The sequence below is a fragment of the Notamacropus eugenii genome, chromosome X (genome assembly GCF_028372415.1).
Source record: "Notamacropus eugenii isolate mMacEug1 chromosome X, mMacEug1.pri_v2, whole genome shotgun sequence".
In the NCBI taxonomy this organism is placed as follows: domain Eukaryota; kingdom Metazoa; phylum Chordata; class Mammalia; order Diprotodontia; family Macropodidae; genus Notamacropus; species Notamacropus eugenii.
Window position 1 is genome coordinate 48,008,414 of NC_092879.1, and position 27,059 is coordinate 48,035,472.

The 27,059-nt window shown below is 38.6% G+C and overlaps 1 protein-coding gene across 2 annotated transcripts in view; it reads right to left on the reverse strand.

The window, feature by feature from the left end:
* The window catches only part of TENM1 (teneurin transmembrane protein 1), a 773,658-nt gene that overhangs the window by 660,809 nt on the left and 85,790 nt on the right, over nt 1-27,059 (reverse strand). For both annotated transcript variants that reach the window (XM_072626495.1, XM_072626494.1), the window contains exon 2: nt 8,076-8,160. The gene's annotated coding sequence lies outside the window, so the exon portion shown is untranslated. The remainder of the gene's footprint in view (nt 1-8,075; nt 8,161-27,059) is intronic.

Consider the following 27,059-nt stretch of genomic DNA (forward strand, 5'->3'; position numbering starts at 1 on the left):
CTTTAAGTGCAAGATAAGGAAGAACAAGCAGAATTGAGAGCTGAAGGACACAGGGTAAAGAAATGGAAAAAGCAGGGAAAGGTAACAGTAAAATTGCCAGGCCCCAAGAATGAAAAGCCAAGATAATAAATGAGTTTACAATATCTTAGACCTGAAGATTTCTTTCACAAAAAGGGTGGGTCACAAAGAAAAAAACCAAACCAAACAAAACATGAACATTGACACCATCAATATCTGCTTCACTTACCAGGAAGCAAGATACCTAAAGGATATTCAAGTAGCATCTGGATAGATTGAATATTTCAATCCTCATTTATCAAAACCCTTTATGGAGTAAGAACTATTTTTGCAATGCAACATGCTGGTCATATTGGAACAATATATTTGAAAGTCACATTTTATCTCAATAATCATAATGAAAATCTTTCTGTATATAGCAACTATTTCTGATAAACAATACACAATTTATATTGAATGATTTTTCATCTTTCCCTATGTTTATTTCTAAGAGCTGTTCAGGCTTTGCCACAAATATTTCCCAGATAAGCTTCTCTGAGTCAGGGGAACACTTCCTTGACTACAGTATTTCTCCACTGTCCTATCCATTCAAACAAGCTACATCAAAATCCCATTACGTGATTTTTCTTAGGCTTGAGAAAATACCATCAAGATGAAAATGATTAAAGGAAGATAGATGACCTTATGGAAGCTTTCCTGGGAAGCAGGACCCTCTCTGAGCTGGGTGCAACATTTGTTTCACACGTCTATTGAATGATAAGGATCAGCTGACAGGGTCAGATCATCAGACCCTCTTACTGACCCCTTGGTGCTTGCAAGGTTTATACACCTGAACTATGAGCCCATTTTCCTGGGCTGATCCCACTCATGAACTGCACTTGATAGAATCCAAGAGCTTCCTAGGCCAGAGTTCAACACCAATTCAATTCTACAAGCATTAAATTAGCCCTTACAGCCAGGTCCCAGTTATTAAGAATCAGAATTTAAATGCATTGGATTCATTAATCATGACCTAGCTGGGCTAAGAACTGTTCCAGATGTTGGAGCTATACAGGAAAAGATGTTTCCCTTTCCTCAAGGAACTTGCTACATGAAACAAAACAAAACAAAAACAAAGAAATATGTATACAAGTTATTGTTGTTTTTCAGTCATTTCAGTTGTGTCGGACTCTTCATGACTCCATGTAGGGTTTTCTTGGCAAAGATGCTGGAGTGGTTTGCCATTTCCTTCTCCAGATCATTTTACAGATAAGAAAACTGAGGCAGACAGAGATTAAAGTGACTTGTCCAGGCTCATATACCTAGAAAGTGTCTGAGGCCAGACTTGAACTCAGGAAGATCAGTCTTCTTGACTCCTGGCCCAACACTGTATCCACTGAGACATCCAGCTGCCCTCCACACCAAGCAAACAAATATAAAAGAGACAAAGAGTAAATATAAAGACATGTTTTGGGGAGGGAAGGAGATGGAGTTAGAGAGAAGGAGTTAGAAAAGTCCTCCTATAAGAGCTAGCTCATAAGCTGAGTTTTGAAGAGAACTAGGAATTCCAAGGGGCAGACAGATCAAAGAGGGTGGGCATTCCAGCTTTGAAGGCCAAACAGAAGATTTTGTATTTTATCCTAAGAGTAACAGGGAGACCTGCAAACTTCTTCCGCAGGGGAGTGACATGGGAACAACTGTGCTTTAGGAACTGGACAAGAGAGGGAAGAAACTGGAAGCAGGGAGATCAGTTAGGAAGAGAGTACAATGACTCAGGCAAGGTGATGAGGCCCAGGATGACAGAGAGGAGAGAAAGGGCCAGGGAGCCAAAACGTTACGTAGGGAGAGTCAAGTAGACTTGACTACTGACTGACTATGGAGAGGAAGCAAGTATGAAAAGCTCAGGCTAACTTTGAGGTTGTAAACCTGGGGGTGTGGAAGGATGGTGAGAGCCTCAACAGAAAGAGGAAAGCCAGCAGGAGAGATGAGTTGTCAGGGGAAAGAGAATGAGCTCCATTTGGGACATGCTGCGTTTGAGATGCCTATCCAGCTGGAAATATCCAATGATGATATAGGACTGGAGCTAAAGAGAGCAATGAGGGATAAGGGGTAATTCTGGAGACATGTGTGTCACCTGCATTGAAATGATAATTAAACCCATGGAAGATAATGAAACTGTCTAGGGAAAGAATTGAGTATATGGTCTCAAAAGAAGAGTTAGGACAGAGTCCTGCATTACTGGGATTTATTTACACCAATGAGAGTCAAGAGTAACTTACAATGTTAATAGCCCATCAAAAATGAAAAGCAACATGTGCTGTCATGACAGACACACATTGTATGTTAGGAATGAACCAAAGAGTTACGAGTATTACATATGAGTCAGCCTCAGAATTTAAGGTGATGATCTCATTCAACAGCCATCCTTCTCATATAAGGGAGAAACATCCTTCATCACTGAGGGTCAGGAAGGAAGAAATCAAGTCACATTGGCTCTCCGATGAAGAGATCTTCCTCTTTACCCAAGGCCAACTCCTCTATGTGTACCCTTGATCTCAACCCCTTCCATCTTCACCAGCAGAATGCCCCACTATTATCCCCCCCCCAAATTTAATCTCTTCCTGTTTGTTCCTTCCTAGGAAGGAGCTGTCTACCTACACAATCAAGTCTCCCCATCTTTAAAAAACCCTCAAAATATTCCACTATTCCTACTACCTATCAGTTGATCTCTCTCCTCCTTTTGTAAAATAAATTTCTCGCAAAAGGTATCTATATTCATTGCAACTATGTCCTCTTCCTTCTAAACCCTCTTTGATTTGGTTTTTGATCTTATAATTCAACTGAAATGGCTCTCACCAAAGTCATCAATGGCATTTTAATTTTCATATATAATGGCCTCTTTCCAACCCTCATCTTTCTTTACATCTCCTTAACCTTTGATACTCTTGAATATCTTTTACTCCTGGATACTCTGTAGTTTTTGTTTTTTTGGGGTTTTTTGGGTTTTTTTTTGGTGGGAGGTGATGATTTTCCTCTTATTGGAGATTTTTGACCAGAGGCAGAAAGACCACTGTAGGGGGGATCCATTTTTGAATATAGGTTGGATTATGTGGCCAGTGATTACCCTTCCAACTTTAAAGTTCTGTGAATAAATTAAAATAAACATAACTTATTTCCCATATACCTAGAGCTAGTAAGAATTCTAAATACCCTTCTGGGACCTGTTTCTCTTGTTGATTTTCAAGTTAGTCCTGAGGACTCCTTGTAAAGCAGCTTATACCTGAATAAAAACAGCCAAATCTTACACACTGCATATTCCAATTGAACAGTAAGAGAGTGCTACTTTCCAGACACTCAGCAAATTCAGATGTGAACAACAGCCTTAAGGAGCAAGTGGATAGTGGAGGAATCTTCCCTCTCAAGACCTTCTGTAATGAAGGAATATTTAAAACAAAGAAAAGAACCCTTTGCTAGGAAGAACAGATTTTTATCGTCTGTTGATTTCTGAAATATATTTTGAAGGCTGAGAGCATGGACAGAGAGGAGTAACTGAGTTGTGATGAGTAGGAATCTCTTCTGCAATTCCGAGCCAGTCAGGATATTGTGGCACATCCCCTCGGCAGATGAAAGCAGAGCTTACTGAGAGGCTGCCAGCCCCAGAGAATTCAGGATGTCTGAGGCATTGTGGAAGCTGAATTTCTGGGACATATGAACCTAACTCAAGGCTCTGGGCGAGGGCATGGGCCTCAACCAGTTGGCTTAAGGGCAGCTTTCACCTCAGGAATCTAGTGCTTGCAACGTGTCTATTTTGTTTAAACTGAATAGCAAATTATCTCTTATAAGGGAAGGCTCTCAGGGATGGGGAAGGGGAAGAACCACATGGGGAAATCTAGATGATACAAAAACAAAAATATCAATAAAATTATTTTTAAAATATTAATGAAACTATTTTTAAAAATAAAAGTAAATCGAATGGCAGACTGAAGCATTTTAAATGTCATTAACATCCTTATTTGTTTCATTTATTTGCCAAACATTTTTGAAGTGCCTATCATATGCTAGGCATTGTTCTCTAGGGGTGGGGAACCTGTGGCCTTGAGGCCACATGTGACCCTCTAGGAATGAGGCCCTTTGAATCCAGACTTCACAGAACAAATTCCTTTAATAAAAGGATTTGTTCTGTCAAACTTGGACTCAGTCAAAAGGCTGTACTTGAGGACCTGGAGGGCCACATGTAGCCTCGAGGCTACAGGTTCCCCACCACTGTGAGACACAGAGGATACTAAAGAAATAATCCCTGCCCACAAAGAGCTTACATGTGACTGGGGGAAAGATAGGGAAGGAGGACAATACTTAAGGAGATGATCTAAAATAATTTCCTTGAGGATGTACCTTATCTCAGCCCTCCAAGCCTCACAAGGCTCATGTGAGGAGAGTTCTTTGAATACCTTCAAGTGTTAGCTTTTAGTAGCAGTCATTTTACTTTCTGATCATTAAGAGAAATGCAAACGTGACTTTGAAAAATGGGAGGAGGTAGATTCCATGGTCCCTGACACTTCTGCCATCCTAAGATCTCATAGCTTCCACACTCAAAATCAGTAATGGTCCTCATTCCCTCTGCCTAATGCTTCTAGCCCCCTTCAAGCTCTGGCTTTCTGGTGGAAATGTGGTCTTGTAACATACACTCCTCTGCATTCATGGGATGGCTATTCAAACCCTCCAATGGAAAGCCCCAGATCCTACTCCAAAGAAGTAGGTTGGCTGCCCTCCTTTTTGTCTGTCCAGCCAGAAATCTTGGAGTAGTCTCCCTCCAAGCTTGGAAACAGTTGCTTCAAAAAGTCTTTACTTCTCCCATTCCTTTCCTCTCTTAAACACACCAAAAGAGAACAAAACCACAGCCAGACTCCTTGTTTCTCTTTCTTAATTTCCTCTGGGATTCTTAAAGACAGAGCTATTCTGAAGGACTTCTGAGCAGGTAGGTGGTACAGCAGATAGAGCCCTGGGCCTGGAGTCAGGAAGACTTATCTTCCTGAATTCAAATCTGGCCTCAACACTTACTAGTTGTGGGACCCCGGGCAGGTCACAACCCTGGTTGCCTCAGCTTCCTCACCTGTAAAGTGAGCTAGAGAAGGAAATGGCAAACCATTTCAGTATCTTTGCCAAGAAAATCCCAAATGGGGTCATGAAAGAGTTGGATATGACTGAACAACAACAATTCTGAAGAAACATCTGTCTCTTTTCACCCTATTAGAACATCATCATTTAGCCCAGGAGATTTTAATGTGGGGTCCACAAATCCCCAGGAAACCTTTGACATTTTTCAAGTTGTCTATGAACTTGGATGGGGAAATTTTTTTTTTTTAATTTTCACTAACCTCTCACTAAAATTGAGCATTTTCTTCAATTAACTGCATTTCTTTCGATTCATTTAAAACAACATTCTCAAAAGGGGTCCATAGGTTACATCAGACTGCCAAGTCTTCGGGACATACAAAAAGGGGTAGTAGTTATGGTTTAGCCCCTTCAAATTGCTCAAATGTATTTACTTTTTTAGATTTCTCTTGATTTCAGCTCTTGCATTTCAATGTCTCCACTAAGATATAATTTTTTCACCAGAAACGCTTGAGATTCCTCTATTTAAAAATTCACCTTCTCCTTATAGAATTATACTTAGCTTTGTAGTGTGAGTTAACCTTGGTTGTAATAAACCTGGGGATAAATATTATATCCTATTTTTTTCTTGCTAATGGTAGTCGTGCCCGTCTTCTGCCATTCTGTCTTTTTTTGGTACTTATACTCTTTCTTTCTAGAGAATTGCAGTTTTTTTTTCTCTGAGTTGAAAGCTCTCAATTTTGCTATGAAATTCCTGAGAAGTTTTCTTTTATTATTTTAAAAATATGACATTCAGTGTCACAAAAACCTAGGGAGGAGACAATGTCTATAAGAAGAGAATAGTCAACCATGTGCTAACTACTTCTCTCTTTGCAGACTTGGGGTAATCAGAAGGGAATGTATGGTTTTTATGGCATACTCCCTATTGTTTATTAACTAAAAAGCCAAAATCAATTAACTTTTAGAAGCATTTCATGGAGACTCCTAGTTATTTAAGATTTTCTACCTTCTGTTTTTTCTCCTTCTAACCCTTTCCTTCAGAGCTCTTCTTTTAATTCTAATTTCACTTATTATCTCTTTCTTCATTTCTTCCAGATACTTTTAGAGTCTTTGTGGACAAGTAATTTTTCTTCCTCTGAGGCTTTACTTCTATTTCTTGTGGAGTTACTTTCTTCTCTATTTACCTCTTGGGCTTTGCTTAACCAACAGTATTTCTTCACTATATTTGATGTTTTCTTCTGTTTACTACTGTTTTCAGCCTCAGTTCCTGAACTGAGACGCTGGACCAGGGTCGGGCCCTTCCCCCTCTGACCATCTAGGGTGGGTTCAGTAGGCCCTAGTCCATCCTATTCCTTCTTATGTCTGAAAATTGCCACCATCGTTATTCTGAACGGTACTAGCTCGTTCTCTTCTACCTCAGTGATCGAAATGGGGACTACTAATGCGGACATAAGGATTCCTGAAGGCCACATGTTGACTTTGTCTTAAAATATAATGTTATTTTTGTTTTATTGCCTTTTTATTATTCTTGTTAAATATTTCCTAATTACACACAAATTTGGTTGGGGCCACAGGCTTCACTCCTCTGCTCTACACCTTCTCATCCATATCTTTCCACAAATACTCCAAAGAAAAGTAGGCCTTCCTCTTTTTCTGTTACAATCTCAAAGTAACATGAAGACTACTTCTCTGCCGTCTCTTATTCTAACTATACACTCAGTCTATCTCCTTTTATGGCCTAGCATGTCCTCAACAATGTGCTTTACACTATGTCCTTCATGTAAAAAATCATCTCGAACGTACTAATACTAATACCTGTTCCTTTATACCCTGGATTCACTGTAATTCTGTTTTCTGACATCACGGCATTCACTTCATGCTACATTGGCACACAGCATTTCTGAGAATAGCTTGAGGTATTAGAGAACATTATGCTATGACCCAAAACCACTGCAGTATTTACATACCTTAATTCTTTCTGAACAATGTTCTTAGAGTTTCACTTAAGAAAAAAAAAAGATTTCCTGGGCTGTACAGTATGAATGCTTTCTTTGATACTGAACATTTACAGATAAGAATCAGGCCCAATTTCTATGTAACTCTGATAGCTCATTTCCAGGGAAACAAGCAAAGGACTTCTCATGGAATCCGTAAGTTGCTTTTAAAATGGACTGAGAGGAGGACTGGGCAGTGCATTGAGGGTTTTGTTTGTTTTTGCAGAGATTAATTAACAACAGACTACCCCCAAAAATGCACTTATATGGAAAATTAATTTATACAACTCTTTTAAGGGAAATGCTGTTTAAACAGCAATTACATTTAAATGCTTCACCTCCCACACACTCAAAAGCATCTATTACTTTATAAACTACACTAATTAGTACAGAAACTACTCCTTCAGATAGCAAATGACAATGCAGATATAATATTAGAACTGCAAAAACTAAGTTTTCTAGTTACTGAAAGATATATTGAATAAATGCTTTATAAGATTCTCAAAGCTAACTCTCTCCACCTGCATGTTCCAGAAGGATCTCAAATTCTGCACACACCAAACTGAACTCATTTTCTTCAACCCCATTCCTGCTTCAAATGTCCCTATTTCTTTTGAGGGAACCTTCTCTTCACCTGGGTTAACAACTCTGGCGGCATCTCTTGATATAACGAAAACTTCTTTGTTTCTATTGAATTTTGACTGATTCGATGTAGTTTGCACATATATGAAGGGTGGCTCACATCTCTCCACTCTACTTAATGTAACTAATAAGATGTTCAAAGCCTTGATAACTTCATAAGGTAAGACCATTCTTTGACTGAGTTAAAGAATCAATCAAAGGAATAAATTAGCTTCAGATAAGTCCTTAATAAGTTTAGGAGGAGTGAAGTAGTGCTTTTAAGCCACTGGATGAAATCAGATGATCACACACAGGAAATATATTGGATTTGGTTGAAAGAATCAGACATACCTCTAGGCCTGTGTAAATCAGAGAACGGATTTGATCAGGAAAGAGTCAAGCTTCAGGAACACTTGAGGAGGCTGGTTCCTTGAACCTGTATAAGAGAGAAGAAATGGGAGGGAGGAGAAATGAGTCCAAAGGGAATGACACATTGTCGCTTCATTGAGCATGTGACAGAAATGATTAGATTAGTAACAAAGAGTATATTCATCTATGAACTTTGCGCAAATTAGACACACCAAGGAAAGACAGCTTTAGGGATTGTGATCTTTTTGGAACAGAGAGAAGTTGAGCTGTGGACACTGACCCTTAGAGTCCATGAGAGAGCTCCATCTATGGAGAACTTCATAAGGACTGCACAAAGAGAGAAGAAGCCTTCTAGTAATTAAGAACTGTGAATTTTCCCTTTGCTCACATGAGCTCTCTATGTTTTAACCCAGCTGGCCCCAGGATGGTCTACATTGGAAAGTTTGTCTTTTGATTGGGGAGATATTTTGTACCAACTCTTCTTACTGTGCCATCTCAGGAAATATCTGTTTCTAAAAACTTGCTAATAGATAAGCAAGTTTTAGCTCGCTAATTGATGAGCACCATGGAATAGACAAGAAAACCCTGTGACCCTTTATAGTTACCCTGAAATTCCCAAAGGGAGATGTTGGAGATGCTGTCTCCTCCCTGGATTTTTGTGATGCTGATTTGTTATATCTCTCTGCCTACCTGCCTATTCATTCTCAGTCTTCTCTGTAGGATCATCATTTCTGTATTCTGTCTCTTAAGTACAGTGGTACCTCAGGGCTCTCCTCTCTCAGGTCTTCCCTTTTCTCTATATATCCTACCTTATTTACAGGATTATAGAATCATAGACTTATTAGAGATAGACAGTCTAATACAACCCAGGAATTTGATTTACGCAGTTCTAATACTACATCAGCACTGTCATTTGCTATCTGAAGGAGTCATTTCAGAAGGGCAGTTAGGTGACATTGCAGTGGGTAGAGTTTTTTACCTCCTTGGGGGATATGGCTAAGAAGGAAGTGAAGATTTTAGTCAATTTCTTGTCATAATTCCAGACTGTTTGTTAAAATAGACCAGTTCATAGCTTCTCGCAGCCCCTCCTATAATAACTATTTCCATCTTTTGTCATCTGCCACTTTGTTGGGTGTTTTCTAAGGTCTTCTCCAGCCTGGTGGCTCTATGATTCTGTGATGCTGTTAAACAAGAAAAAAATTCAGTCATCCATTATGATGATTCTTTGGACTCACACTTGGTACATATTTTTAAAAACAGCAGTGAAGACAAGAACTTCTGAAAAAAAAAAAATCCCAATGGTGGACCTCAAGGTAAAAAGCCTTCCACACTCAGAGAGAGAAATATGGAAGTCACTCACATAATGTAGCAGATCATGTTTGTGTATGTGTATCTGTTTGTGTATCATGTTCTGATTTGTTATACGGATTCTTTCATTTATCTTAGTCTGACTACACAGCATGACGATAGTGAAAATATACTCAATAGGAAAGTTTATGTAGAATCTATACAGAATTGTATGCAGTCGTGGGGAGGGAGGGAGGTAGTGGGGGGTGGGTGGGGAGGGATAAAATCGCAATTGTATGGCAGTGATTGTTAAACATTAAAAAAAATAAAAAAATTAATAAAAAAAAAAAAAAAAACAGCAGTGAAGAGTCACTCCACTTTGCATGAGCTGTTTGTCTGATTTCAACTCCATGGAAGAAGATACCCCTCCCAGGATAAGCTTATCCCCTCTTACCTCATCACTATGCCACTAACTTCACTGACTTTGCCTGCCTCAGCCTTCTCTCCAGATGATCGAAAGGCTAGAGGACAGAGTACCACATTCCTCCCAATGACTTCCTTTACAGAGAAAAGAAACTGGACTCCCTCAGCCCACTTCACTTTGCATCTGATGCTCTGCTTGGTTTGAACTCCACTGAAAAAAAGATGCCCCTATGTCAGGCACCCCTTGCTTTACTGCCCCTCCCTCCTTACCACCCCCCACTTTCCTGCCTCTTTCTGTGGGCTCTCTCTTCCTTCAGTTTGGAAGCTCCTTGAGGGCAAGGACTGTCTTTCTTTTCATTAATTGTATCCCCAGTGCTTAGCACAGTGCCTGGCATGGGGTATAGGCCCAAGCCCAGACCTTCATCCCTTACCCCAGAAGAATTGGAGTCCCATTTGTCCACAGGCCCTGAAAAACCCTATCTTGAACTCTCCTTGAATCTTCCCACTTGATCTGGCTTTTCATGCCCAAATCTGTTAACCCTTAACCTAGCCTAGCCCTCCATTGTCTGCTACCTTTGGATTGCCTCCAGCCACTTCCCACCCTTGAATCCATCAAGATCCCATTTTCTTGGTTCCTGAAGTCTGACCTCTAGTCATCTCAGCTACTGGCCACTCCCATCGAGACCCTTCCTAAACACCTCCTCTGGTTACCCCAGACAACTTTGCCCTAGATCTGTCCCACAATCTTTCTGTACATAAGATACATCTTACCTCCGTGAAAATGCTCAGATTCTGTATGTCTGTCTGTCTGTCTGTCTTGTCAATGTAAGTGTCACAAATGCTCAGATCCTCAGAGTCTATGCAGTATGGCAGATCATAAACTTTATTTTTCTTTGACTGAAAGAAAGCATGAGTCAAATTCATTCTGGCAGTAACCCAGCCTGTCAGTATTTTGCGGTCCTGAGCACCCCTAAACCTCAGTAATAGGAGGCACTTAATAAATGTTTGTAGAACATTGGAACAAAGAGGAAAGAGTCAAGAAACCTGATTTTATTTAATCCAGTGAAAAGGAAACCAAATGGGAGATGGAAAGGTAGTAGGCACATGTTAACAAGATTTTCAAGTGTAATAAGATTTATTATAAAGAGATATTAGTTCTGCCTCAGGTCTAATAATAACAATATCCTTTTTTATTTACATAATGCTTACTATGTACTGTGACACCGTATTAAGCACTTTATTATCTCACTGGATCCTCACAACAACCCTGGGAAGTAGGTGCTATTATTATCCCCGTTTTATAGATGAGGAAACTGAGGCAAACAGAGGTTAAGTGGTTTTCCCAGAATCACAGAGCTAGTAAGTATCTGAAGCCAAATTTGTACTCTGGTCTTCCTGACTCCAGGCCAGAGATTTTATCCATTGGCCCAGTTGTTGTATTAAAGATACAAGAAGAGGAAAGAGAGCTGAAATTGGAGCAAGAATTAGTTTGCTTGGTTGGACACATTAACCACCTTTCCCAAAGTAAATGCTGTTAAACAAAGAGAAATTACCAGGGAATGGAGATGGCCTCTTCAGTCACAGAGTCCTTTTAAGAGTAAGATAGGCAGCTTGGACAAGGCATTGGACAAGGGTAGCTTGCCTGTCTGTAACTCAGAGATTGTGATCAGATGGTATCTTTTGCTTAGGAAAACTGAGCTAATAATATTTGCCATCCACTTCCTGTACAGAGTAACAGCAATTGCTGATTAGAGACTAAAACTTGTTGCAACAGTATTTTAATTACATTTCAATGCAAGGCGATAAATTAATTTATCCAGAAAAAAATGCAGTACTGTAGTAGGTTACAAATCAGCTAATTAGCCCATCTAGAATTTGAAGGTGCCCAAAGGATTCCCAATTTAATGTATAAGGAAAATAATGACAAATGTCAGCAAATCTACTTCAAGGAGATAAAAATTTATTTAAAGTGAGAATCAATATTAAAACAGATTCTGCTTTAATGCTTCTTCCTACATAAAGACTGTGGCAGTCTAGGCCCAGTACTTTTACAATCCCTTTCTGAGCACTGGAAAGAACAAAGAACTGAGGGGGAGGAGGTGCTTAACATGCCCCTTCTAGGTGCTCAGCCCTGAAAGCACTAATCCACAAATACCACATTCATTGGGAGAGAATGATCCCCTTTTCAGGCCCTGACTTTTCCACTATGCACAAATCACATGCAATTACTCTATTTTATACATTGAAGCCCAGCTTTAAATAGTGAAATCATTCCTTTCTCCTTTACAGTAGAGATTGATGCATACCTTTCAACAAATCATAGTTATCACTAAGAGAAGCTTGTAATTTTTTTCCTCTAACAAAAGAACTGAAATGTTATCAGATCTGAAGGAGTTCTGCCCTCAATACCATATCTATCTGTCTCTATCTACACCTCAGAAACCAAGTGTCCAAAGAAAGGAGTCTTCAGAGACTCTGAATCCTATCAGATCTATTTCCTCTTCTTAGAATGCAGTTCATGTACTAGGAAGCAGAAATGACAATACTGCCTGCCCATATCAGAAACTTTCGAAAGGTTAATGAATTCCGGCATAAAATAAAGCCTGAGCTCTAAACAATCCATAAACACAAAATCCAGGAAAACTATAGAAACTCCCCATGTTTCTAGGAATGGATAAGCTCCCAACAATAAAAACGCTAGAGATTTTTAAATTATTCTTTTAAGACATTTGATGGGATATTACACTGCATATCAATATTTTTGATCACAAATAATGACAGTTTGGGGATACTGAATGTGAAATACAGCCTTCCTCAGCTCCAAAGCACTGTGAAAAGGGGGACTTACATAACAAGGAAATCAGTTTTCAACCTGGTAAAGTAGACTTCTAATTAGAGGTCTTATCCCCTTTTGTCATAAACCTGTCACCACATTCAAGTCAGTTGTATAACCAGCCTACATAGAGCCAGAATGAGTACTTTCTTCACTTTTCTATGGCTTGCAACTGAAGGGATTCCCAAGGACCCTATGGAGCTAATTAGGAGGGGAAAGGGTATAGACAGCAATGTCGTTAGGCAAATCAGCTTGCAGAGGCCCAATTCAAAATGGGTTTACTTCATGTTGTGAATTTGACAAGATGAGAGAAGCAAAGGAGGCCTAAGCATTGGACACCATATGGTGAAGTTCACGGAGTGAGGCAGAGCCACAAGTGGTTTATGTAATGTCTACTTAATGACTGATAAAAAATAAATGGAAAGGCATTCTGCTACTAGCTTAAAGCCAGAGAGGCAAGGGAATCTGCAGTTAAGGATCAAAACTTCAGTATCTAGTCATAATGGGTTACTATCTTTAACTATTCCCAATGGTACCTCTGAGTACCCTCATGAAATACTCCCTAATTTGTCCCCAAACTGAGTTTAACAAACTCCGTCCACCTTACCGTACCTATGAGCAGTGTGCCTGCCTGTGGCAGTGAGCATCTGGGATGATCACACATCAGATGTCAAGGTTCCATCTGAGTTAATGTTTTACTTGGAAGAGGGGCTCATATTGTTGTCCTCACCATCACAAAGAAATGTATTTGTCAAGAGGGCCACTTTTGCCTCTTTCTTCATATTTTCTTTATAGACTCATTTTACCCTTCCAGAAGCCTGTGACTTAGGCAAAGCACAGCGCACTGAGGACACCGAGGCACATGTAGCATGGTGCTTGACTTTGGAGTTCTCAGCTCTGTTATCCTAGGCTTCATCATTCCTAAAGCTATTCTGTCATTAATACAATCTCCAGTCCTAATCTCCTCCAAACTTTCCCAATCTCTGCTCTGACGTCACTTCCCTCCCTTTGACTTTCCATGTTTTTAACTCAAACTCCTGAGTCCCTTGGATTGTTGTCCTCTTGACACTAATCCTTTTCCAAACCACAAACCTGAATTTCTTCTAACATCTGCCTTCTCTGATCTGACTCTCTTGCTCAACACTGCCTAAGGAAGTTAAATGACTCTGATCACTGGGTTTACTACAAATTGATATTCTTTGATTTCAACTGGGTCCCTCACTGAGGCACACCAATTCTTTGATTTTTTTCTGCAGTTCTCCCTCCCCCCCTCCCCCACTCTCTCACACACACACATCGTATCCAACCTTTTCTTCTCTCCCCAAGCCTTATATTACCTCTCCCCTGCCCTCTCACTGAAAATGTAACAATCAAATCAAGAATTTGTTTGAGCTGACTCCATCATAACCCTAGATAGCTATAAGAGGTATTATTATTATTATTATTGTTAATGACAGGGCAGTGATGGGGCTTCATTAAGTCTGTGTGCAAGGAGGGGCAGAGTTTCACCCAAGTGAAGTCAATGAGCAGTCTAGCCTGGCTTAGCAAGGTCAGAACTCCGAGCTTTGCAAGGGTGACCTGTAATGACTGAAGTGATGATAGTAAAAACATGGTACTAGAAGGAAAAATGCAGAATTTAAGGTCACAAGACTTGAGTTTGAAATCTATGGCTCTATGCCTTACAACCTCCATGACCTTGGAGTGCCTTCTCTCTTTGCCTCAGTTTTCTCCTCTGTAAAATAAGGGAGTTGGGCCACTTCAGGGATTCTTAATGGTTTTGTGTCCTGGACCATTCTGGCATTTGTTTAATGCCTAGAGCAGGGGTGGGGAACCTGCAGCCTCCAGGCCACATGTGACCCTCTAAGTCATCAAGTACAACCCTTTGACTGAATCCAAATTTCACAGAACAAATCCCCAAAAGTCTGAATTCAGTCAAAGGGTTGCAATTTAGGACCTAGAAGTTCACAGGTTCCCCGCCCTTGCTAGGCACCCCTACAAATAATGGTTTTAAATGCATGAAACAAAATACAGCAGAATAAAAGGAAACCAATTACAGTGAAGTACAGTGATTAAAATATTTATTTACAAAATACAAGTTTACAGACCCCAGATTAAGAATCCCTGAATGAGTTGATCCTTAAGGTTCCTCTGGGTTCCATGATTAGGAGCGAACCTTGTAGCTTTACCCTTCTAGCAATGACAGAACCCAGGAAGGGCAGGGAGACCTCTTAAAGACTCAGCTCAGTGCTACCTGCTACACAAGGCGTTTCCTGACCCTATTCCTTTTTTCTTTTTTCAAAAATTCTTTGTTATAAAGGATAGCTCACTGGCAGGGAGAGAAAAGGAATATGGGGGAAATCTAGACTCTTAAAAAGAAAAGACATAAAAGTTTATTTAAAAGAAGAATGCTCACAGAGCTAGAAAAAAATATTAATAAAATTCATCTGGAAGAACAAAAGGTCCAGAATATCAAGAGAACTAACGAAAAGAAATGCTAGGGAAGGTGACCTAGCCCTACCAGATCTTAGATTGTATTATAAAGCAGCAATCATCAAAACCACTTGGTACTAGCTAGGAAATAGAGTGGTGGATCAGTGGAATAGGTTTGTACACAAGACATAGTAGTCAATGACTACAATAATCTACTGTTTGATAAATCCAACAACCCAAGCTTCTGGGATAAGAACTCACAATTTGATAAAAACTACTGGCAGAAACTGGGCATAGAACAATATCTTACATAGTATACCAAAATAAAGTCAAAATGAGTACATGATTTAGATACAAAGGCTGATAGTATAAGCAAACTGGGAGAACAAGGAATAGTTCACTTGTCAGATTTATGGAGAATGGAAGAATTTATGACTAAACAAGAGATAGAGAACATTATAAAATGCAAAATTTCATAATAATTTTGATTACATTAAATTGAAAAGTTTTTGCACAAAGCCAATGCAACCAAGATTAGGAGGGAATCAGAAAACTGGGAAAGAATTTTTACAACCAGTGTCTCTGATAAAGGCCTCATTTCTACAACATATGGAAAGCTGAGTCAAATTTATAAGAATACAGGTCATTCCTCAATTGATAAATAGTCAAAGCATATGAAAAGGTGCTTTTCAGAGGAAGAAATTAAAGTTATCTATAGTCATATGAAAAAAATGTTCTAAATCACTACTGATTAGAGAAATATAAATCAAAACAACTCTCAGGTACCACATCACACCTATCAGATTGGTTAACATGATAAAACAGGAACATGATAAATTCTGGAGAATATGTGGAAAAATTGGAACACTAATGCATTGCTGTTGGAGTTGGCAATTGATTCAACCATTCGAGAGAGCAATTTGGAACTATGTCCAAATTTGCATACCCTTTGACCCAGCAATACCACTTCTAGGGATGCATCCCAAAGAGATCATAAAAGTGGGAAAGGTTCCCACATGTACAAAAATATTTACAGCAGCTCTTTTTGTGGTGGCCAAGAACTAGAAATCGAGGGAATACCCATCAATTGGGGAATGGCTGAATAAGTTGTGGTATATGAATGTAATGTAATACTATTGTGCTATAAGAAATGACAAACAGGCAGACGTCAGAAAAACCTGGAAAGACTTATATGAACTCATGCTGAGTGAAATGAGTAGAACCAGGAGAACATTATACACAGTAACAGCCACAGTGTATGAGGACTCTTTCTGATAGATTTAGCCCTTCAGAGCAATAGATGGATCTAAAACATTTTCAAAAGACTATTGGTGCAAAATGCATCATATCCATATCCAGAGAAAGAACTATAGAATCGAAACACAGAATGAAGTAGACCATTTTCTCTTTTGTTATATTTTGCTTTGTTTTGATTTTTTCATGGTTTCTTCCATTCGTTTTAATTCTTCTATACAACATGACTAATGTGAAAATGTTTTTAATAAGAATGTATGTATAGAACCCATATAAGATTGCACGCCATCTTGGGGAGGTAGGGGGAGAAAACTGAAAACATATGGAAGTGATTGTTGAAAACTGAAAACAAACAAATTAATAAAAAAAAAAAACCAAAAGAAATGATGAGCAGGTGGACTTCAGTAAAACCTGGAAAGACTTATATGAACTGATGATGAGTGAGGTGAGAAGAACCAGGAAAATACTGTATACAGTTACAGCTGTACTGTGTGATGACTAACTTTGATAGACTTAGCCATTCTCAGCAATGCAAGGATCTAAGACAACTCTAAAAGGCTCTTGATGGGAAATGCTATCCATATCCAGAGAAAGAACTATGGTGTGTGAACGCAGATCACTGCATACTATTTGTTCTCTCTCATTTGTTTTGTTTCTTCTTTCTTATGGTTCATCCCATTGGTTTTAATTCTTCTTTATAACACGACCAATGTGAAAATATGTTTAATATGAATGTATATGTAGAGCCTATATCAGGTTATACACTGTCTTGGGGAGAGGAAAGGGGAGGGAGGTGGAGAAAATTTAAAATTCAAAAGCTTGTGAAACTGCATGTTGAAAACTAAAAGTAAATTAATTTAAAAAATAAAATTCAAAAGGAAAAATAAAAAATAAGGAAATGTGTTGAATATGAAAAAAAGAAGAATGCTTTGGGGAAGCGTCTGGTAAGAAGTTAAGTGAAAATAGGATAACTGAAACTGAAGCTTATTTTCATTTCTACTTTCACTAATTATCTATTGCCTACCACTATCCCAACTGATCAGGTTCTAGTTTGGGACAGGGAAAGACAATGGATGCTTAAAAGGCAAAACTGAGAAGGAATTTAGTTAGACATATCCTGGAAGAGATTCTGCAGCTAACTATATCTTCTCAGCTGAGAGGGCACTGCCCCTATTTCTGGTCTTATTACATCTTATTAACTTGTCAGATCAAGTTCATAATGTCCCATCTCAGTACTCAGTCACCAAGAGATGAGGGTAAAGGGTGAGCATACAAGATTATGTCTTAGAGAAGGGAATTTTAGCCAAAATCATGAGGACGATGCTGCCACAGAGGAAGGGAAAAAAAACCCTAAACAACATACATAATGAAAATAATTTTATAACAAAATTTTAATTCCATACTCTTGATTTGCAGTAAATTACTCTTATTGAGAAAACAAACTTGACATTGCAAATATATTTTCTTTCATAATCAAAATCCTTTACCGCTGTAATGCAAATGGTACTGACTTGTGTGTTGAATTTATATACTCCTAATTAAAAAAATCCAATTACAAAGATTTCCCTTTTCAGTTCTTATTGGCTTTCTCAAGTTCTCTCAGCTCCAGTAATTTCCTTTTTGACATAGATATTGTGTAATGGTGCCCTAAGTTAATTTGGTTTCAATATTACACATTCATCATGAAAGCTGGGCACATTTAGAGTTCTATTTTGTTTTCAGCTTGCTACAATGCTCTTGGTCCCTAATGTTACCTTTGTGCTTACTTGAGTAGACTGGGGCCCATGCACTCATTTGGATTTCTCTTTGCCTCAGTGGTATGATTGTTCACATTTTTACTGTTTTGTTTTCACCCTAACTGGTTTGCCTATTTCTGAAGTTCCTGGAAATGAAGAAACTAATATATTAAGGTGGAGGAAGGGAAAACATCTTTTAGACTACAGAATGGAAGCAAAACTCATTTTCAGCAGCTCTTTATACAGCATCTTCCCATCTATGAGCACTCTGATGTCCAGAAAGTTTAAGTTCAATCTTGCCTAATTTAAAGGTAAAATTTAATTATAGCATAATTATAGTAAAAAGCTTTGTTAATAATAATATATATGTATGTATGTATGCACATATACATATATGTCTACATACACACAAACACACACACACTTTCTCGGATTTCTGTTTTGCTATTGAGTTAAATAAATGGGGTTCCTTTGCTATCTACTATATGTGTATTCATTGTGAACTGGTATTTGATAGGATGGAAATCAAGCCTTGAATATACAGCTTGGGGTCCTCCTTTTCCTGTTAATGAACAGTGATCAGAAGTTTAGTTTGAATCTAAAAAACACATCCCCTAGACTAATAATATTTCTGGGAGCAGTTAGATGGTTGACTGTAGTCCTTCATTCTCAAAGAGGACTAAAATGACATCACTATGCTAGAGTCAAGTTACTATGTGTCTGAACACAGCTGATCAGACCAATAAGAGCTTGGAATGTTCTACCACAGGTGGGGCACAAATAGTTCATGTCAACATTTGGGGTGAATTCTCCCAATCTGTGCATCTTGTGTTTTTTTTGTGCTACTTCCATTCTGCTCATAGAGCTCAGCATCTCCTCTAATGAGGGCACACCATGCTATCACCCAAGTCACACAATCAATTTCCAAGTTCATAAGAAAGACCTTGAGAGTGTCTTTGTATCACTTCTTCTCACCACCATGTGAACACTTTCCCTGTGTGAGTTCTCCAAGTTCTCTTTGGCAAGCATACATTTTGCATTCAAACAACATGGTCAGCCCATTGGAGTTGTGCTCTCTGAAGTAGAGTTTGAATGCTCGGCAGTTTATTTCTACAGGGATAGAAAGGGAGGGAGAGAAGAAGAGGGAGAGCGAGAAAGTTGGGGAGAAAGAGATGAATTGAAGGGAGAGAGGGAGAGGAAAAGAATGAGAGAGAGATATAGGGGGAGGGAGAGAAGGGGCCTAAGTAGAGAGTTGGGAGCCACTTAACTGTAAATGGGTAGATGTGGATGAAGCTACAACAAAGAAGAATGAGGTGTGGTCAGAAGGGCAGGAGAATTAAAGAGAGTAGAACCGAGAATACCCAGAGGAAAGAGCATCAGGAGAAGAAAATAGGCAACAGCATCAAAGGCTGCAAAGTTCAAAAAGGATGTCCTTCTAAACTACATTCCTTGAAAAGCCTACATGTGGAAAAAAAAACCCAAAACAAACTGGCACTGATTTGTATGCATAAATCACTACGATGCACAAAAGTCAAATGAGGCAGAGACACTCCCACACCCCATGCACGTGCGCACACACGCACACACACCCAGTCAATTAGTAAGAAAGCAACAGCCATCTAGCAACCCTAAACAAAGAGTGGCTGGTCTAAGGCATGGCATTGGTGCTATTAGGAAACGGAAATTTGTACTAGGGTTTTCAGAGATTTTCATTCAGTAAAGTATCAGAGACCACAGTTTTATATTGCAATGCAAATTACTCTTTAATGCAAGCATCCTTCTTTTAAAAAGATTTATAGTAGGATGAAAGGAGGTGGAAGAGGTCACATTTAAATTGCAGAGAGAAATGCAAACTAGGTAAAGAGCTGCTTGACATCTTTCCTAAGATGGTACCAGCATGCAGTGATAACACAAAAAGAACCTTAAGCATCAGTTCTCACTCTGCGCTTTCAGAATGTGCTGTTAGCCTGTTATTCTATAATTCTAAATGTTACCATTATACATTGGGTCAAAGTTCTACTTTTAGTTAATTTGAGGTTAAAGATTTGCATGAATGAATTTCCTAATTCAGGGTAATCAAGTATTGATTTTGTCTTTTTTTTTTTTTTTAACAATTGAAATACTACTACTCAACCTTTATATGGAGCTTTTTTCCAAATCTTAAATAATTATTGATTAGATCACATAAACAGTGCCCCCCCATGATATAATATTGTGGTTAAAATATCAGAAATCCAGACCATCTGTCTACATCTGGAGGGTACCCTAGAGGCTTTCTAGTCCAACTTCCTCATTGTACAGAAGAGGAAACTGAGAGCCAGGGAGGGGAAGTAACTTGTCCAAGGTCATTGTTCCTATGTGGAAAAACTAGGAACTCAGTTAATTTCATATATTCATATTTCTTTTTGTCCAGATCTATGTTTTATTTTTTGTATTCATTTAGTATTTTATTTTCCTTAGTTACATGTAAAAACAATTTTTAACATTTGTTTTTAAAACTTTGAGTTCCAAATTCTCTCCCTCCCTCCCCCCTCCCAATTTATTCATAGCATTTCAAACTGGAAGTTAACTTGTCCCTACTCCAGCAAAATAATGAGTATCAAACCCAAAATATAAAATCATTCATCCAAAATTTTTCAATATATACAGGCAATTGGCCCTGAGGAAAAATCAGTCCATATGAATCATTCTGAATCCTCCGTAGGCAAAAGTGGGGTTCAGACATCGTGTCTCATAATGGGCCCTTGGGTACCCACTCCACCCACAACATCTCAAAGCCCATCTTCTTTAAGAGGCCTTTCCTGATCCCACACCCCACCCCCAGCTGCAATGTCTTTCCTTCTGAGATCAAATATCTTGTATTTACCAAGTGATTTTCATGTCTATCTACTTCATCAGAATGTGAGTTCCCTGAGGACAGAGACCATGTTTTTTCCTTTTTCTATATGTCCTACATTTAGCACCATGCCCATCAGATAAAATGTTTGTCACCAACATCAGCCCAGAACCTCCAATGGTGGTGGTCTCACCAAAGTTTGAAACTGCAGCATTACCCCATGATCTATTTCCTTTCACTTCTAAGATCCTAGGTTATCCAATGATCCAAAAATTGATCCAACATTTATTCATCACCTACTCTATACCAACAAGGAATTGTGTTAGGCTCTTTTGGGGGCAAAACACAGTTCAAGACACAGTTCCTGTTCTTCAAAAACCTGTAGACTAAATAAAGAAATGAACACAACTATAACATTAGGCAATAAAAGGTACGTGTGTTACAGAAAATAAGGGCCACAGTATTCCAGGATGATGAGATTTCTTTTAGGGGCTGTTCAGAGAATGCTTCACAGAGAATGTCAGATGTAAGCTGGGCCCTGATGGATGGGAAGGCTCTCCAGTGACTGGAGGAAGAGGACATTCTTCACTGTACACAAGTGAAAATAACATAAGCAAAGACAGAAAAACACAGAGGATAAAAGATCTCTTACCACTTGGAAAGGAAGAAGTAATGACTAGATTGACCATGTACTAGGGGTACTGTGAAAGGGATTCATGCTTTGGCTAAAGGTGGGGCTAGATGGCTTCTGAGATCCTTTTGAATTCTGCAATTCTGTGATCGAGGTTAGAACTTTCTAACCTTAATCCTTTCAAAAAAAACTCAGCAAACGAATGTTTTATTCCTTCAGGAATGTGCTAACACTTCTGCAGTCAAACAGAGGTCTCTGGGAGATTATTCTTTAACTCAAAGAAATGGTTCAAACAGTGAGTATTTCATTGTTACATACACACACACACACACACACACACACAAACACAAACACACACCCCAGAGCATCTGCATAATACAGTGGAAAACCAATGGAACAAGACAAATCAGGCAAGGCTCATGGGTAGAACAGTTAGAGAGCCATAAACTAGAGATTAACAAGAACATATACAATTCAGCAAAACTAACTATGAATCCTGAGAACAAAGATGAGTTGAAAGAGCAATGTTCTGTACTTAATGTTTATCAATTTCTTATCCAAGCAGGGAATTTTTAAAAGTTAAATGTTAATATTTTCAATCAACAAAAAAACACTTTCTCTTCCTCCATCCCCATCTTCCAATTGAAAATTAAACAAAAACAAACCATGTAAAACAAATTTCCCAATTGGTTTTGTGCAAAACAGCACATACATATATCTATATGTATTTAGGTATGTGTGTATATACACAAACATATGTCATCTGCACTCTGAGTCATTCACTTCTGTCAGGAACTAGGTAGAAAATTTGGTCATTGGTTCTCTAGAATTGTGGCTGGTTATTAGACTTCTCAGAGTTCCTACAATATTGTTGTTTTAGAAATTGGTTTCCTAGTTCTGTTGCCTTGAATACATGCAAGCTTATACAAGTCTTCTTAGATTTCTCTGCAACTTTCTTCTTTTCCATTTCTTACAGCTAAACAGCATTCCACCTCATAATCTATTTAGCCATTTCCCAGTTGATGGACAGCCTATCAGATGACCATTCTTTGCCACCTCAAAAGGGCTATATTTTTGTACATCCTTAGGCTTTGTTTTGCTTGGAACTAATCCCTCCCTTAATCTCCCATTCCCCTAATTCTTCCTACTTCCTTCTCTCTTATTTCTCTGTTGAGTGAAATGTATTTTGTACCCAACTGTATATGTACTCTTCTCTCCTTTGAGGAGTTCAGATGAAAGTGAGGTTCAATGTCAGCAGTCCCCCTTCCTCCCTGTTTTTACAGACTTCTACTTGTACATGTCAATTATGTGAGATAAACTCCTCTAACTTTTCCTTTCCATGTGCCTCTAGTAGGAGAAGAAGAGTAAGCTGGAAATGGATGTGGCATGGGGAAGAGGCGTTAGAGGCCCAGAGAAAGAGTAAGAGCCTTCACGGTAGACTCTTATCACAGTGGTCCTGGTATGAAGTGGCTTGTTTTGGCAGTGATACAAATGAAAACAAAAGTCTGGATTCCAAAGTCAAGGGAAAAATTAACTGAACTTGTTGACTAATTTGATCTAGACAACAAGGAAGAGAGGGAACCAAAATTTAAACCCTGGGTGACTCATGTGGGTGGGGACAACTAGGGAAGTCAGGAAAAGGGTAGCACTCATAGGGAGTAGAAGATATAAACTCAGCTTTAGCAAGTTGAGTTTCAGGTGACCGATCTATTCTGGCAGAGATATGTTCATGAGGTAACTGAAGATGAAGCATTTGAACTTTGGGGAAAAGTTGGTGCTAATGGTTTGAGAACCATCTGCATAAAAAGGATAGAGGAAACTGAGAGCAGATGACATCCTTGAGACCTTATATGAAAAATATGCCTATCTGACCCTTGTATGTCAATGTTTAGTCCAATTATTCGAATGGCTGGCACATTCATCCAACAGTTAAAGGACACTTATAACTCCTGCAGAGACTCTGATTAGTGAGGATTTTTGAGTAGCATCTTACCAGTAATCAGGATACAAAACCTAGAAACTAGAACTCAAACTACATGTCTTCATTCTCACATTTGAAATTTTGGATCAGAAGACTGTTAGCAGCAAACCAAAATTAAATCAAGCTTTGAGAAACAGGTGGCATTACTGGGCATGTTACCTTTCATTTTTAAAGTTTCAAAAGTTTGTATTATTATTCTCAGAACTGTGCGTATTTATCTTCGAGTGAAATTTGAGCAAATAAATAGAAAACAGAAATGGAAAATGACTTTGAGCAGAAAAGGATCCCCTAAAAATATCAAAAGGCTTGTTTCCATCTTTGGGGATTTAACTGAACATAAAATGAATTCAAGACTTACATTCAAGAATCCGTGATCTCTATTTCTTTTGCATGGGAATGAAGCCAATACCGTCTTGCACTTTTTGGGGCTAAACATGAAGAACATCTCACCCAAGACAGGTTTCAGAATCAAATAGTCCAACATACTTGTTAGGGATGGTTTGACTTTAAGGCAAGAAAATGCTGAATTCTTTCCAAGTTTGTTAATTAATAGCCTCCCTAGATAAATATCTTCTTCCTGTTGTGCCTGATTACTAAATCTCTCTGCTTCAAGGCAACAGATGGCTTAAGTTCTTCCAAAATTTAAAAAAAAAACTCCAGAACTCCTTGTGATTCCAAAGACTAACTTTAATCAGGTTATCCTGTTTTATAAGATATAAATAACCTGGAAAAGAAAAGGAAAATGATCAAAATGGCACAGTGTAGTGGCTGCCAACTTGAAAGGCCTCAGTGCCCCAGGAGAGTTATTGCCAGGGATCTTTGAATCCATATGCTCACCAAGCAGTGCCATTTTGATTTTTATTCAAACTTTTGACAGTCTGAATCAATAACATGTTTTGTACACACATGTACACACACACACACACAAAATTCTTTTTAAATGTATATGGATGATGTTAGGATTAATAAAACACAAAGTCATTTAAAAGCATTGGTGAATTTATAGGCACTTTGTGCTTATGTAATTTCTCAATCAAAAGATATTACCACTATAATTGTTATCATGCAGAAGATCTGAGAAAGCAACATTAAAAAGGGGTCCTCAACTTTGAAGAGTTTGGGAACCACAGGCCTAACCTAGAGGATGGTTGTTGTACTTTCATTTAAATATTCTGTGCCTTATCAGCTGGAAACGTGTACTAGGCACAGAACGAAATATATTCTAAATATGTAACTGTCCAAAAGTCTTCATCAGTCTTTCTGTATGAGCTTCCCTACATGTTTAGCTTGTTAGAGAGCACCACTTGGACAGTTTTGATTACTTTTGTGATCAATGGCAGAACTTTGACTGTCTCCCCTCCTTCCACTCAAAGAAGCCTTCCTGTATTAATCTAGACCTTTTTCTTACCCATCATCAAGCAATGACTCTTCATTTCCTCACAGCATACTCTTATAATCTTGAATATATTCATTTCTGTTAATTCCACATGTCATCTGTCATGTTTTCTCTATTAGAGCATGAAGTCTTCTAGGGCAGGGAGCATATCTGTTCCTTTTTGATGTATCCTCAACATATTCCTGCATCACTCATGGGTCTTAGCAAATTGTTAACTGAAACCATATTAGAATCTGCCTGTCTGATGCATACACCATGGATGAGAGTTTAACAGAATGTCATGGCTGGATGACTACATTCAATCCCACTTGGCTCCACATCACCATTTCTAGGTAGGTTTTTTTCATTCCACGGGAGACACTGCCACTGTTGTCATCCACAGTATTCAATTTCTAACAATGTCATTGTGCTAGTCTCAGGGACAGCTCCCTTGCAAAAAAGAGACCTGCATTTATATAAACAGCTTTCCAAAATCATCCAAGCTTTCCCAGCGCGCTATTAGAGAATAGAGCTCTTTGCTGAAGCTCTGCCCTTTACAGTTTTTTAAAAAGGAATAACTTTTAAAAAGAGCCTAATTTTTCATTTGTCAAAGCAAATTGCTTAAAATGTTTTTAATGATGAATAATAAAGGATAATAACAATATTGCTCATTCGTTATGCTTTGGGGATTAGAAATCCTCACCTCTATGGTGTCATAGCAACTTGGGATCAATGGAAGGAAAACTTAGAAAGTATTTGAGCGATGGAAAAGTTTCAGTTCATCTTATTACAATTATCTCAATATAACAACATCTAAATTCGATAAAATAAAATAGAAACCAAAATAAGCTTTCACTTACCATGTCTCCCTACCCCCAAATCCTATCTTTCCTCCCAAATCCAAAGTAGCACACTGTGCCCATGTACGCACATATACCCCAACCACAACTATCCTTTTCTCCCCCAAGTCTTACAGCTTTGGCCTTCAGCAGGGAGGGAAGAACAAGAAGGTATAGTTGATGGATGAGGAAAGAGGAAAAAATAGAGGAGGGGTGGAGCACAAGGGTCAGGATCAGAGGAACAACAGGGTCTGCAAAGAGGTTTCCCCCTCCCAAGGGGCGACATTCCCTCAAAAAAGGGACATAACATTTTCCTTTACTCTTCTACCATTTACACAGGAAACAGCTTGAGAAATATACAAGTGTGATTATACTTGAGATTTAATTCATTCTCTAAGATTTCTGAGTTAGATGATAAAATGCCATTGAATCATTTCAGAAATTCTGTACACACACAAGTGGCTCATTCATTTACTGAATATTAATTGAGAACCTACTATGTGTTAGATCTTGCACTAGAGCTCTACCCTGAGGAATAAAGAGGTGAATTAAGAAAGTCTAAGTCCTTAACAAGCTGATAGGAAAAACAAAAGATGCAAAATGTTCTAAGGCAAAACATAAAAAATTCCAGGAGGGAAAACGAAGTGCTATCAGTATTTCCAAGGAGGGAGAGATCATGTCTTACTGTAAGCAAGTAGGCAGACCGCAAAGAATTTGAGCTGAACCAGGAATCTGAGCTTGAGTCTTTAACCAACTCAGTTGAGGAGGGGCAGAGAATGCAGAAGGAACTTGTTTTAGAAAGCAAAATGACAGAATCATCATCACCACCACCACCATCATCATCGCAATCATTTATTTCTAGGAGCACAACTATTGTTTTTGTGATTCTGCATCAAGTGAAAATGAGATCTATTGCAAAGAAAATATCTAAGCACAGCTAAAACAAAAAGGATTTGATAAGATCAAGATGGCTACAGCTGTGGAACCAGACCGTTGCTTCCCAGTCACGGCTTTTCTCCCTATGGAATAATGTCAATATCAAATCAAGATGAAATAAACAAGCGTATTTTAGCCTAACAACAAAAATGGCACCATAACACAAGACTGAGCATACTTAATTTAGACTCACTTTTTAAAAAGTTGTTTCATCAGAATTATCATCTGTAGCCCTTATACCAGGCACTTGATATTTCAACTCTGTACCATTGTTCGTTTCTGGTGATTAACTAGTTTTCTACTCAGCTGAGAAAATAGCAAAGCATGACTTTAAAAATCAGAATTTTGTGGATAAAGTGTGCCAATAATCTGACTGCTCTGAATAGCAATCGTTAGGATGTTTTG